Source organism: Gymnoscopelus microlampas (genome assembly GCF_963454915.1).
Source record: "Gymnoscopelus microlampas genome assembly, chromosome: 24".
NCBI classification, from domain to species: Eukaryota; Metazoa; Chordata; class Actinopteri; order Myctophiformes; family Myctophidae; genus Gymnoscopelus; species Gymnoscopelus microlampas.
The window spans coordinates 23,651,420-23,663,514 of NC_139961.1; positions in this window are offsets into that span (position 1 = coordinate 23,651,420).

The following is a 12,095-nucleotide window of genomic DNA, read 5'->3' on the forward strand; positions in this document are numbered from 1 at the left end:
GTGACAGCAAAGTGGTAAGTTGTAGTGTAGTGTGTAGCTGTAGCTACATTCTCCCAAGACGCTTGGAGGTATCAATATCTATGAACCGACCATAAAGCTGCTAAATAATATGGCATGCTTTGAACTGAAAGTAAGGCTCCAATTGATGGCTGTAGTGTGAACATTTGTTTTCTTTATTTGTCATTTATGCTTTGAGTGAGTTTCATTAACTTAGTGCCCCTTGAAACGTATTTTAAAGTACAAAAACAATGCTGCTGTAAATAAACAAGGCACAGTGGTGAAAATAAGCAATAGGTTCAACCGTGGCCCGTGTTTCTGCCGGATTTGACCCAAAGCAGTGATCTTCTTTGAAGAACCTTGGTCTAAGTGGTCCACATCTGGCGTCCATGAAAGGAATTAGCAATGACCACCTTAGCAGACGTTGCAGAGCTGTTGCTAAGAATTTGTGAGTTTTAACATTGTGATATACAGTGCACTGTACTTACTGCAGTATTGCTCTTCCGGTCTGTTGTTGATATTAACAGAGCAGACCATGGTTTACTGTTTGTTCGAAATACCGTTCTGGGATTGATTGATTGATTGACTTTGTCTGGATCAAGTCAAGGTTAATCGCTGACAGAACAAATTATATTTAATCTCAAATGACGAAACCACTTCGACTACGCCAAACAGGTAGACGGCCAAACAAGGGTAGGACTCTGGAAGGTCCTCAAGCAGAATGCTGGCACGTAGCCCAGTGTCAAGTCGTCGCAAGCGTATTAGAAGTTTTGACAGGGGAAGACTCAAATTGAATTATGATTGACCCTCCCACCGGAATCCTTCTCACCATGTTCTCACTGTATTGAATGCTGCCAGTCATTGCTCCTAACTAACAGGGGTCGTCTGATGCCAGTCTCACTGTCGCTTACCTTACTGTTTCACCTTGCAGCTATTATCACCTTCGCCAAACTATATGAACCTACAGTATACTGTTAGTATAGAGCACCGAAATCCTGACGTCACTGCCAGTAGAGGGCGCTTTCCGCAGGTTCATGGCTTTACTTTTTGTATTGATATCCTCATTATCCTCATCTTAGATCGCTTCATATAAGAACTGTGTTCCAAAAATAAACACACCACCCTGGCGATTTTACTCATATGGATATGAAGCATCGACTGAAGGTGTAAATGTACACATTTACCCAAAGAGTAACACAATATAAACACTAGAAACGAGTCAAACAACCCAAAGACTACATTTCCCATGAACGCGGCTGCTGTAGGAACAGTGATTTCAGACCCCGAAGTAGTAGTTCTTAAGAGTTTTAAGGCAGAATGAATTCCATTTTCCCCAGAAACAGGCTGTATCAAATATGAATGAATATCATAAACGATGCAGAGCCAACCCCCTCACAAAAACGCCAGGGTGGTGTGTTTATGTTTGGAACACAGTTCTTATATGACGTGATCTAAGATTCCCAAATGGGGATTTCAACACAAAAAATAAAGCCACGAACCTGTGAAACATCGCCCTCTAGTGGCAGTGACGTCCGACTTCGGTGCTCTATTCTGTATAACCTATAGCAGTGGTTCTCAAACCTTTTTAATTTCAAGGACCCCCCATAACTCTTGAGAGTGTACAAATGGAACCAAATGGACCATTACGGGTCCACCTGGTTCCAGGTGTAGGTAGGAAATAAAACACTATTTGGTCTAAGCTCACAGAAAAGTTCCCACGCACGTTCAGAAGATTGAGGTGAAAGTGTTGTTCACAAGGCCTCTTTTTTAGGAAACGTGATGAGAGTCTGGGTAAAATGTAGCCCAAAGAAATCACATAATCCTGCAGAATTTGTCATCCTTTAACAACACTGTGTCAACCATTAGCTAAAGGTTAAGCAGGCTTACAGTATTTGTTTATTTGCATTCGGTTGATAAGCATTCGTGTTTTGTGAGAGCCCCGTGCCAGCTGTACTTGGGTATAGGCGCGTGTGCCTGACACAACCACGCCATGTGTGGCTCGTGTGCGTGTGTACGCATACAGAACATGTGTCAAGCTGTTTGGTTTGTTTTACCTCCCCGCGGAACACTTTGATCAAACTTGGTGGGTGACAAGAAAGGGTCCCACGCGCCTCTTTGCTGAAGCTATCAGCGTGTTTGTTTTAGGGATGTGTGTGTAGAATGTCTTCATGCATCTGTTTAGCTGTGTAAAACAGTGAAAAGTAAGGCAGCACAGCCATAGAAGGCAGAGGGAGAGGCTCCACAGCGTGGACTTGTTGACTGACATAAGGAATGTCCATAATTTAGTGGTTTTCTTTTTCATTTTCAACAGTATTTATAATGCCGCTCTTGATGGTGGAGTTATTTTGCAATCCTGTTTGGACCTTCTCACTCAGTGAAATGGAAACGCGATATTTAAAGGACCATACCAGTCTAATTTTGACTTATTACCATTTGTAGTATCCGCCCCATCTTCTAAAATGTTGTGTACACAAGTGTATGCAGTTTATACTTTAGTGGATCTCAACATCATTCATTGCCATTCATGTTATGAGACTTTAAAGTTGCTAGGTACTGTACAAGCAATGGACCCTTTCACAAGTCTCTACGCTATTTTTTTTTTTTCAATAACGGTATCACTCTAATACATGCCATTTGAAATCATGCATCTGCATATCAATACACCTGGGAAAAATGTTTCCTTATAAGTGCTTATAAGTGAACTCAAATTGTTACTTCAAGGGGACTTCTAAGGACACAGTGAGTTACAAAGAAAAAAAACATTCTTGAATGTGTATTGAATATGGACAAAATGTAAACAAATATATTTACAGTTTTGTGGGGAAATGGCCATAGTATGTAAACTATGTGACCAATGTTGGGTAATGATTATCTAGTACCACTGGTAAGGTCCTTTAAGATCAATGGATGATGATATGTAGTAACACTGGTAAGGTCTTTTAAGGTCAGTGTGAAATATTCACACTGTGCTTCAGCTCATTGATTTGACTGATGGAAGCAGACGCTTCTGGGTTCCTGGGGAAAAAAAGTTTGAGGAATAAGAAAAAAACTTGGCTCTGGTTTGTCTGTGAGTCTCTTAAACTACAGTACAGGCGTGGACTAAATGTACGTTCGAATCAACCATACATTGATTTTTTTTCTTTTCTTAACCTTTCACGATGACCGTCACACACACACACAAGTGGTTCTCGGCTCCGTACCCAAACTTGATACTTTTCGATTCTACCAGCTAAATTCTTTTTTTTCTAAATACAAGAGAAAGATAGTAAAATAGAGTCATTTATGGCTAAAAGAAATAATGATAAATAATTGCATGCACCCAGGTCTGTATTAGAGGGTATGGTCACACATGTGTTATTGAAACAGTCTCTTCCATTCTATGCCAGTCAACGTGATGTGTGGCGTTGTTCAACTTTGTTGAAACTTTAACGCCTTTGACGCCTTGGCATGTTGGCCACTCCCCTTCCATCGCACATTGTGCGACCATCCCCCGGTTAGAAGGCTAGAATGAAAACCAGCCGAGCTTCTGGCTGGTTCCCAGAGTCGGAGTTGAGAACCAATGAACCTTATAGCTCATTACTTTAAATTCATCATTCAGTGCCTCTGCAATTTTGAGGATCCAGCCTGTAAACATTTTAGTATGGTTTTCTACTGTCTTTTTTGGAAAAGTTGAAAAGTTAATTTAGTTCCATTTTTTTCCTTTTTCTTTTAAGGGAAGATGGTTTCAGACATGTATTTTGTCCTCTCCGCTCACACCTGCTGCTACTTGATTCAAACGTTAACACAGCTGTGCTCGATCAGGCAGTCCTACTGACGGCACCACACACACACACAGTACAATTTCAGTTTGTTTAACTCTGCGACTGTTTTTCTTACTTTTTATTTACATTTTTAATGAGTTTTTTAAATACAATCTTTGAGCCAAGGTGCAGAGTCATGTAGCCCGTCTCATACTGTAGAGAAGCCATTAGTACGGGATAGGATGCATAGAAGTGGTTCTCAACGTGGGTTCCCGGGGATCCCTATAGGGGGTCCTTGAGGGGGTTCCAGGGGGTCCCCAGGTAAATGACCGATAATAAAGAACCAGATGGAGCTTTATGGGTCTGTAACTCTGAGAGAGTTGGTTCTATCGATACCCTCTCAGAGTTAAATTGACACAGAGGTAGACAGGGGTCCCAGACATTGATAATGGCGGGGTCTGTGGCCTAATGCATATCAAACTGGGGGTCCTTGACATTAAAAACGTTGAAAATCGCTGATCTATAATAGGCTACTGTGGAAGCCACCGTACTGTAAGCTGTGGCACCGTCCATGAGGCCCAAAGTGAGTGTTGTACTGCCCTTTGACCCTTCTGTCTGTCCACTGATGACACCATATTGTTGCTGTCGAGCAGAAACCCCCTATATCCATATTTTAGCTCTTCATGTTTTTTCATAAATTGACGCCCCACTTGATCATACTACATCGTCACACAAAATAATCAAAAGTAGCAGATCACAAGCTGAGCTTGTAGATCTGCTACTTTAGCTACTTTTGCATTTTAATCCTGGAAAGGTAACAGTTTTGGACATAATGAGGTTTCCACCCGACAGAGACGATATGAAAAACCCGAACACAACATTTGGGTCCAGTGGACAGGTAGTGTGGAAGTCAATACACACAGTCCCTTAGTAGATTTTTACAAAAAGTCAGTAGCACAAAACTGGAAATCATTATCCTTCATCATTCTTGACGTTGTTTTTTCAAAACAAGCTCTACTCCTTTATGCTTTTGATATTGTGTTCACACTGGTGATTTTGTGTTTTTGTAATATTAACAAATTGAGAAGACTTTTTTCTCTCCCTCTCTCTCTCTCTCTCTCTATCTATTGTTTTATTTAACATGTTGGAGCAATGCCGTGTAATCGTTGTGTATCTTGAATGCACGATTCCTCTGCGTTTGAGCATTGTATTTTCAGTCATCAGAACAACATAAATGGTACAGCACCTTTCGCGGGTTTCTCCAAGAGTCGAGCTAACAACACTTCAAACCACAAATGTGAATAGTATTTTTATAAAAGCACTGAAATGGCCGATGTCGTGTTTTGTAAATAGCCGGCAAAAATGCTTTGAATTTATATGGTATTTCTCTCCTTACCTGCTGTTCTTCTGCTTAACAATTTGCTGTACAAGAAACAAAACAAAAACAAATGAGCAGTACATAATTGCTTTATGTAAGTGTACCTTTTTGGCTAATGGAGATTTGATTTACAAAGTGCTTGTTGACCCCTTACATAATGTGCCCCCCCCCCTCCCCCCGATATAATGCTATAATGCAGCTCTCTCTCTCTCTCTCTCTCTCTCTCTCTCTCTCTCTCTCTAGCTCCCTCCCCTCACTACATGATGAAAGACCAGTGCTGCCAACTAACCTATAAACCATGTTAAGGATTCAGTATTATATTCCCTCTTCCATTTATTTGTACTGGAGAAAAAAAAAGCGAAAAAAAAACAAAAACTATTGAGCCAAGCCCACCCACATCCAAGAGCCCCCCCCCCCCCCCCTCTCTCCCCCCGAGGCTGAATTCCCGCCTTCACGATATGACTTATTTTTCACCTAATGGACGATTTGTTTTGCATGATTTATACAACAGTACATATATGTAGAAGAGGCACCATGCTATGGAGCTGTGGTGTGTCAGTATGCCCTTTCCTCATGTTAAACGCTCCCAATATTTACAATGTTCCCCCCCCCCGAACTGGACATGGATATTATTAATATTATTATTATTATCAGTGCCGGCTATTATTCTATTCCAACAGTGTTCTTTAAAAACCACACCCAAAGCTTTATATCATAGAGATACCGTTCCTCATGTTTGTTACATGAATCTGTCAAAAGTATATTTTTAATTTAATATAAATAAAGATTGATTCATTATAATATGTATGGTTCTGTCTTGTGTTCTTGAGCTGAATTTGTGTTGCCGCGCGTTTCCCCGTTCTGTCCGTTTGTCTGAACAGCGCTGCAATTATAGATTATTGTCTCCGCCAGGCCGAAAGGCATGGCGAGAGAGTATGTTTTGCACCCTGTCTGTCCGTTCGTCCTTCTGTCTGTTGTAGGAGATTACAGCTATTTAAACAACAGACAAATTGTGCAATGTAATAATTTGTTTACCTTCAGGATGGGGTCATCCCTATGTTCCCCGGGTTCTATGTTCCCCACTAAGGTTAGGGTTAGGTTTAGGTTAGGTCCTATATTCCCCGCTCTCCCTAGGAAAGCGGGGAACATAGGACCCATCACACTCTCTTCGCACGTCCGTTGTATTGGTGAAATTAAGAGCGGACAAGACTGTTAAAATTAAGTGTATTTATTAATCAAGCATTGAATATAGAAAATGTACTTAACAACAGAGATCTCTGGGCTCCCACTCTAACTTTCCTTATCAGCAAACAGGTTGCATCGAGGTCAGTTCACGAAGTCAGAGCCCCGCTAAAATGTCCCTGGAGCCTTATTAATACATAAAATAATAATGGGTGCTCTTCCAGTTGACAGCGTCATCTCCTTGTTTGCCCCTCGCCATCTGATTCCGCATTTCTCTGCAAGCCATCGGTAGGGCACTTCCAGCAACCTGCATCTTAAAGATTTAGAGAAGTACAGAAAGGAACCAATACCACAAATCCAGGCGGATGACCTTTTCCTCACACCAACAGCCTGGTCATCTGATGTTTTGACATTTCACAGTTGATCATTTATATCCTGTCATTACATATACACTGCTATAAACTCAGCCCATTCTCAGCACTTGAGCCACACACAAGGTACTTTCCAACTTCTGCCATTGTTCTAAAATTAACCTTTTTTCAAGTGGGCCCAAATGCACACCAGCCATGAACACAATTAATATAGTTGCCTGTAATGATTTAATGGGTTAGTAATGTCTTCTTTTTTAGTCTTTATGAGGACATGAAACAATAGTATTAAAAACAATCGCATACTCTTATTATAATACCAACTAATAATAACTAAAGCTTTAAAAGGATATAAATTGCCATCACTGTGAACAGCTAATCTCCGGCACTGTTGGTCTGGTCGCTGCGAAACTGTGCACACACACTCCCTGGATGCCAATTCAGAACCTCTCCAAATGTTTCACATGGGCCTGTTATAGCGCCACCAGGAGGCCGATGTGCAAAACCCATTGACTCCTACAGATTTTATCCAAACGTCATGCAAATCGGTACAGTATCTCTATAGTCATGTGATCAACAAGGATCTGTCCGATTTCCCATAATCCATCCTCATTGGCTAAGGTTGGCTTCCAAAGTTTGCAGGATTGGTCCGTTTTGAACAAAATGCCTCAAGTCATGAACACAGCTTGCGCTTTCAGTGAAATTTCACATTGGCCTGTTATAGCGCCACCAGCAGGTCTAATTTAGCAAAACACATTTTTGTGTCTCAAATCATGAATGCAGTGTCCGATTGCCGTGAAAGGCCTAAGAAGATATGGCACCCTTTTAACATTAGCCTAATCTAACACTAGATGTGTCAATAAAATTGATTTTGATTCTGATTCTGAAATTATATAAATGTGATAATATAAACTGTATTTATATAGGGCTTGGGTCCTTTTTTTATCCTCCAGTGGAACATGAAAGACCTGGCTGTGTACACACACTATACTAACAGCGGCACCAGGAACTTAAATAATTCAATTTATCAGCAGATCGGGTCTTTCATTAAGACACATTCTCAAGTTAGCGCGCACTCAGGTTAACCCTCGACTTCTTCAGAACAGCGCCGTGGTGGAAGTTTACGCTTGCGTTGGTCGATGGGAGGCGAGGGTCCTGCCTCGGCCTCCACCGCTTTCATGCTGAGAAGGGGTCAGCTAACATGAAGGGTGCTGCATCAGAAAGGGGGGGCGCAGGGCTCCTCGCAAGATCAAGTCTGCAGAGGGCTAATCGTGTGAAAATGTGTGTGTGGATATAACACTTTGCTCTCGTTTTCTCGTGCCCTGTAATGCACTTAAGCAATGTTTACCCAAGCAGCGGTTACGTAAACTGGCATAGTTTGCTGTTTTCCCGTCCGCCTCCCCCCCCCCCCCCCGCCCTCCCGTCCCCCTCCCCATCGCTGCTGCTCTCCCAGGCTCTCATTTCAATCATAAATAATACAAAACTGTCCGATGGCTGAATATGAGCTTTCTGAAGTCACTCCTATTAATACTAATAAGGCAATGGGGTTTAAGTAAACACTGTTTATGAGCGAAATCTCTACTCTCTCTCTCTCTCTCTCTCTCTCTCTCCCTCCCTCCCTCCCCCCCTCTCTCTCTCCCCCTCTCCCCCCACCTCTCTCTCCCTCTCCCCGCTCTCTCCCTCTCTCCTCCCCACACTCTCCCCCTCGTTCACTCGCTCTTCACTCGCTCTGTCTTTTCGCACCACTCCCCTCTTTTTTCTCATCCTCCCACTTTCCCCATCTTTCTTTTTTCTCCCTCTCTTTGAGCTTGCCATCCCCCCAACCCCCTTTGTCTCTCTCCTCCTCCTCTCCCTCCTCACCCACCCCTCTTTACATAGGGTACGTTCGAAAATGGAAGCTCCGGGTGGTGCTCTATATGGTCGTTCAAATTAAGGCATTGCAAAATTACGACAATTGCTGCTTTTTAGACTGTATTTGTCAACGCGCATCTACGTGTAACAAAACAGGTCGTCGTCATGTTCACACATGGGATGAATTAACATTAATTTGAATACATTTCAAAGATGGGAAATTGGCAACATAATTAACGAGTGTCTACTCATTTTCAACCCCCCTTGATGTTTTCTCGGGAAATAATGGAACTTGCACATAACGCGACGACACGTGATCTAGAAAGTCGAGCCGGTGCGCCGTAGTACGCGTTATCGCCTCGGACCTGACAAGTGAGTGGAGGTCCTCGTTAATTTAGCGGCCGCCGCAATAACCATTTGTCATGGTAACGGGAGCCTGCGTTGGAACAGATATTTCCGCTGAGCCTCCCGCTATCGATGCAAAGAGACCCACGTTTTGAGTAGGATTCCCAGAGGCCTGTGGCAATTACACTTACAGCTGCCCTGCGCACCTGTGGTGCCACCGGCTGATGACAGCTCATCTGAGGCACACTGTTGCTGCTTAATTACGACGTGTCACCTTGATGGTGATGCTTTGCGCACGCTCACATGTACATGATATCTCCTCTCTCTCCTCTCTCTCTCTTTCTCTCTCCATCTCTGACTCACGTGCAAGCGTGTGTGCACGCGCGCGCACACACGCGCGCGCGCACACGCACACACTGCACCAAAGCCAAACAGCCCGTCTGAAATGAACCGAGAATGTCAATGATTCTTCTTGGTTCCCTTTCAGATAATACTCAAAGTGTCATAAAGATGGTTGGTTGCTTGTATAGTAAGTATGTATGCATGCATGCATGCATGGACTTACATAAATGCTAAGCTGTGCACGTGCGTGCGCCTGCATATCCACGCTTCATCAAAGGCATTTGCATTTTTGGCATTCCACCGTTGGGTCTCTTCCAGCAGCAGATTCAATAAGTGAGATGGTGAGGGCATCCGTGACTTAGTTCTGTTGCACAGGAGCTTTAAAGGGATAGTTCACCCCCAAAATGACTTTTTTTCTATCGATTAGTCACCTCATGGAGACTTCAATTCATGGATATATATTTTCTTTTTTTCCTAAGCCAATAATTTGATGACCGGCAGCGGTTCCGGTACGAGACACAAAGAGCTGCCTATACCGGTCCGCTGGTCATCAAATTATTGGCTTAGGAATACGATATAAAAGTCTCCATGGGGTGATCGATAGGAAACAAATATTTTTTGGGGGTGATCATTCCCTTTAACTAGACTGGTGTGTCGGTTTGGACGATCGGTCATTATTTGACGTTTTTCCCCCCAGATATCGGTATCTGCAATTATGCAGCTGATGTGTTAGGTTTGGTACCCTTGGGCCATACGTGGCCCCTGGTGTGACTATTCTCATGGCAAGTTTGGTGCGGATCGGAAACATTTTTGTTACGTCCCTACGTTTGTGATGTTCACCGTCCACTGTAGGTCCATCCACCCACCCTCTGGGCAATTTTAACATAACATTTTATCATACTTAATATTGTTTGTATCTATCAAAAAGTTATTTATTTTTCATGTATTTGTTTGCCTTTAACCCATTAAGACCTGAGGCGGATTCTACAAATGCCTTCTAAAATCGGTATTGTTCTCAAACGTTTTTGTGCCATGTACCCTCAAAATGATATGTATTTGGCCACGGACCCCCGTCTGAAAATGTTTTGTGCCAGGGACCCCCAGAAGAGATGATTTGTGTCTAAATCCTAAGAGTTTTCTGAAAAACGTATGTTGCTATATATATATATATATATATATATATATATATATATATATATATATATATATATACCGTATGTTTAGCTAAAATCTAAAATGACACAGATGCTTTCCAAGTTCTAATGGGTTAAGTTAAATTTTCTAAATCAAATCAAAGATTTTCTTTTAATCGATCAGAATTGATTTAGCGCTTTTTTGGTCAAAACCTCAGTAATCTGTGGTATCAATATCCAGCATCAGACCCCAAATAATGTGGCATCGGTCGGGCTCCGGCTCGAACAGCGTGACGACAGTTTAATTGATGCTTTATGATCTGGGAGGTTAGTCCTCTGTTTATAATTGTATTATTGTGTTCCTCTATATGCCGGGGCTGACGACAATATTAAACCATTATACTGTAAACACAATGCGCTGCTTAAAATGAGCCCCAGATAGTATATTTACATTCCAATGGCATGCAAAGTGCCCTCGGCAGTCTGTGATATGCAATTAAGCCTTGAATATTTTCCATTATGTGGGCTGTGTATCACAGTTAAGTACATGAGGCATGAATTATTTCTTTTTTTCCCCACCATGGGGGCAAGTCACCGCAGCATATGATTATGATAACACACATTACTTTGCATGAGTCATGTTTTGTGTAAAAAAAAAAAAAACTTAAGTACCGCTCGTTTTCACTCTCTTGTGCTGCAAGCAGCGCAAGGAAAGACACCACAGATGCCATAGCTTCATGTGAGGAAATAGGATTATATGATATCCGCCATTTTGGAAAAAGGGGAAAAAAAGAAAAGAAAAGAAAACCACTGCTGTGTTTTTGTACAGAATAGAGCAGTGGTTCTCAAAATTGATATGTATTTGGCCGTGGACCCCCACCGTAAAATATGTTGTGCCAGGGACCCCCAGAAGCAAAGATTTGAGTTAAAAAATGTTGCCTTTTAAAAACAATACATGACTCAGTCATGTATACCAGCTTGCTTTCTGTTTTCTCTGATTTGTCTCGCAGAATCGGGCAACACTGCTAGTGGCTCCCCATTGGCTTAGACCTGTTGCCTATTTCTCTCGCAGAATCTGGTAATCTAGTACCATAGCTTGGGAGGACGAGATCGCCCGTTCAGAGTATGGGAAAGTATCCCCATTGGCTTAAAGGACAGCCAATGATGAAAAAGTGTCGAGAAAGTGTTGACTAGACTCAGTCTCTTCTTAGACCAGTGTGCTTTGCAAGCTGGTAAAAAGATTTAAAGATTTGCACCCATATGCAATCTGCTATTTTTCAAAAATAGAGATCTACAAGGTCATGAGCTTAAATAACTGCTATTTTTGAATAGCCAAAGTATAAAATATGGATAAAGTGGTTAAAATGATCGTGACGCTTTATTAACCTCCCAAGGACCCAAAGCTATATTCACCTGCTGATAACTGAAGAAGGGAAGATCGCGGTTACAATTTGTATTTTACGGATGATAGAAGAGACCCTCGTCCTCCCCCCCAGACATCTGTTGTTTACGTCTTCTTTGAAAAAAAAAAACGTTTCTGTGGGTCTCGGAAGATTAGTAAAAACCCTGGCGGTGGAGGATGAATTAATTAATTAATTCCTGGCCTGGCAGTTGATGTGTTAAGAGTAGAACATCACTAAATTGACTAGCTTCAGAACTTTAAACATAATGTATATATAGTGACAATGAAACAACAGTGCATCTTATTGTTCTCCAGACACAGAGTATACCACAACCACTAACAACCGGCACAAAATGG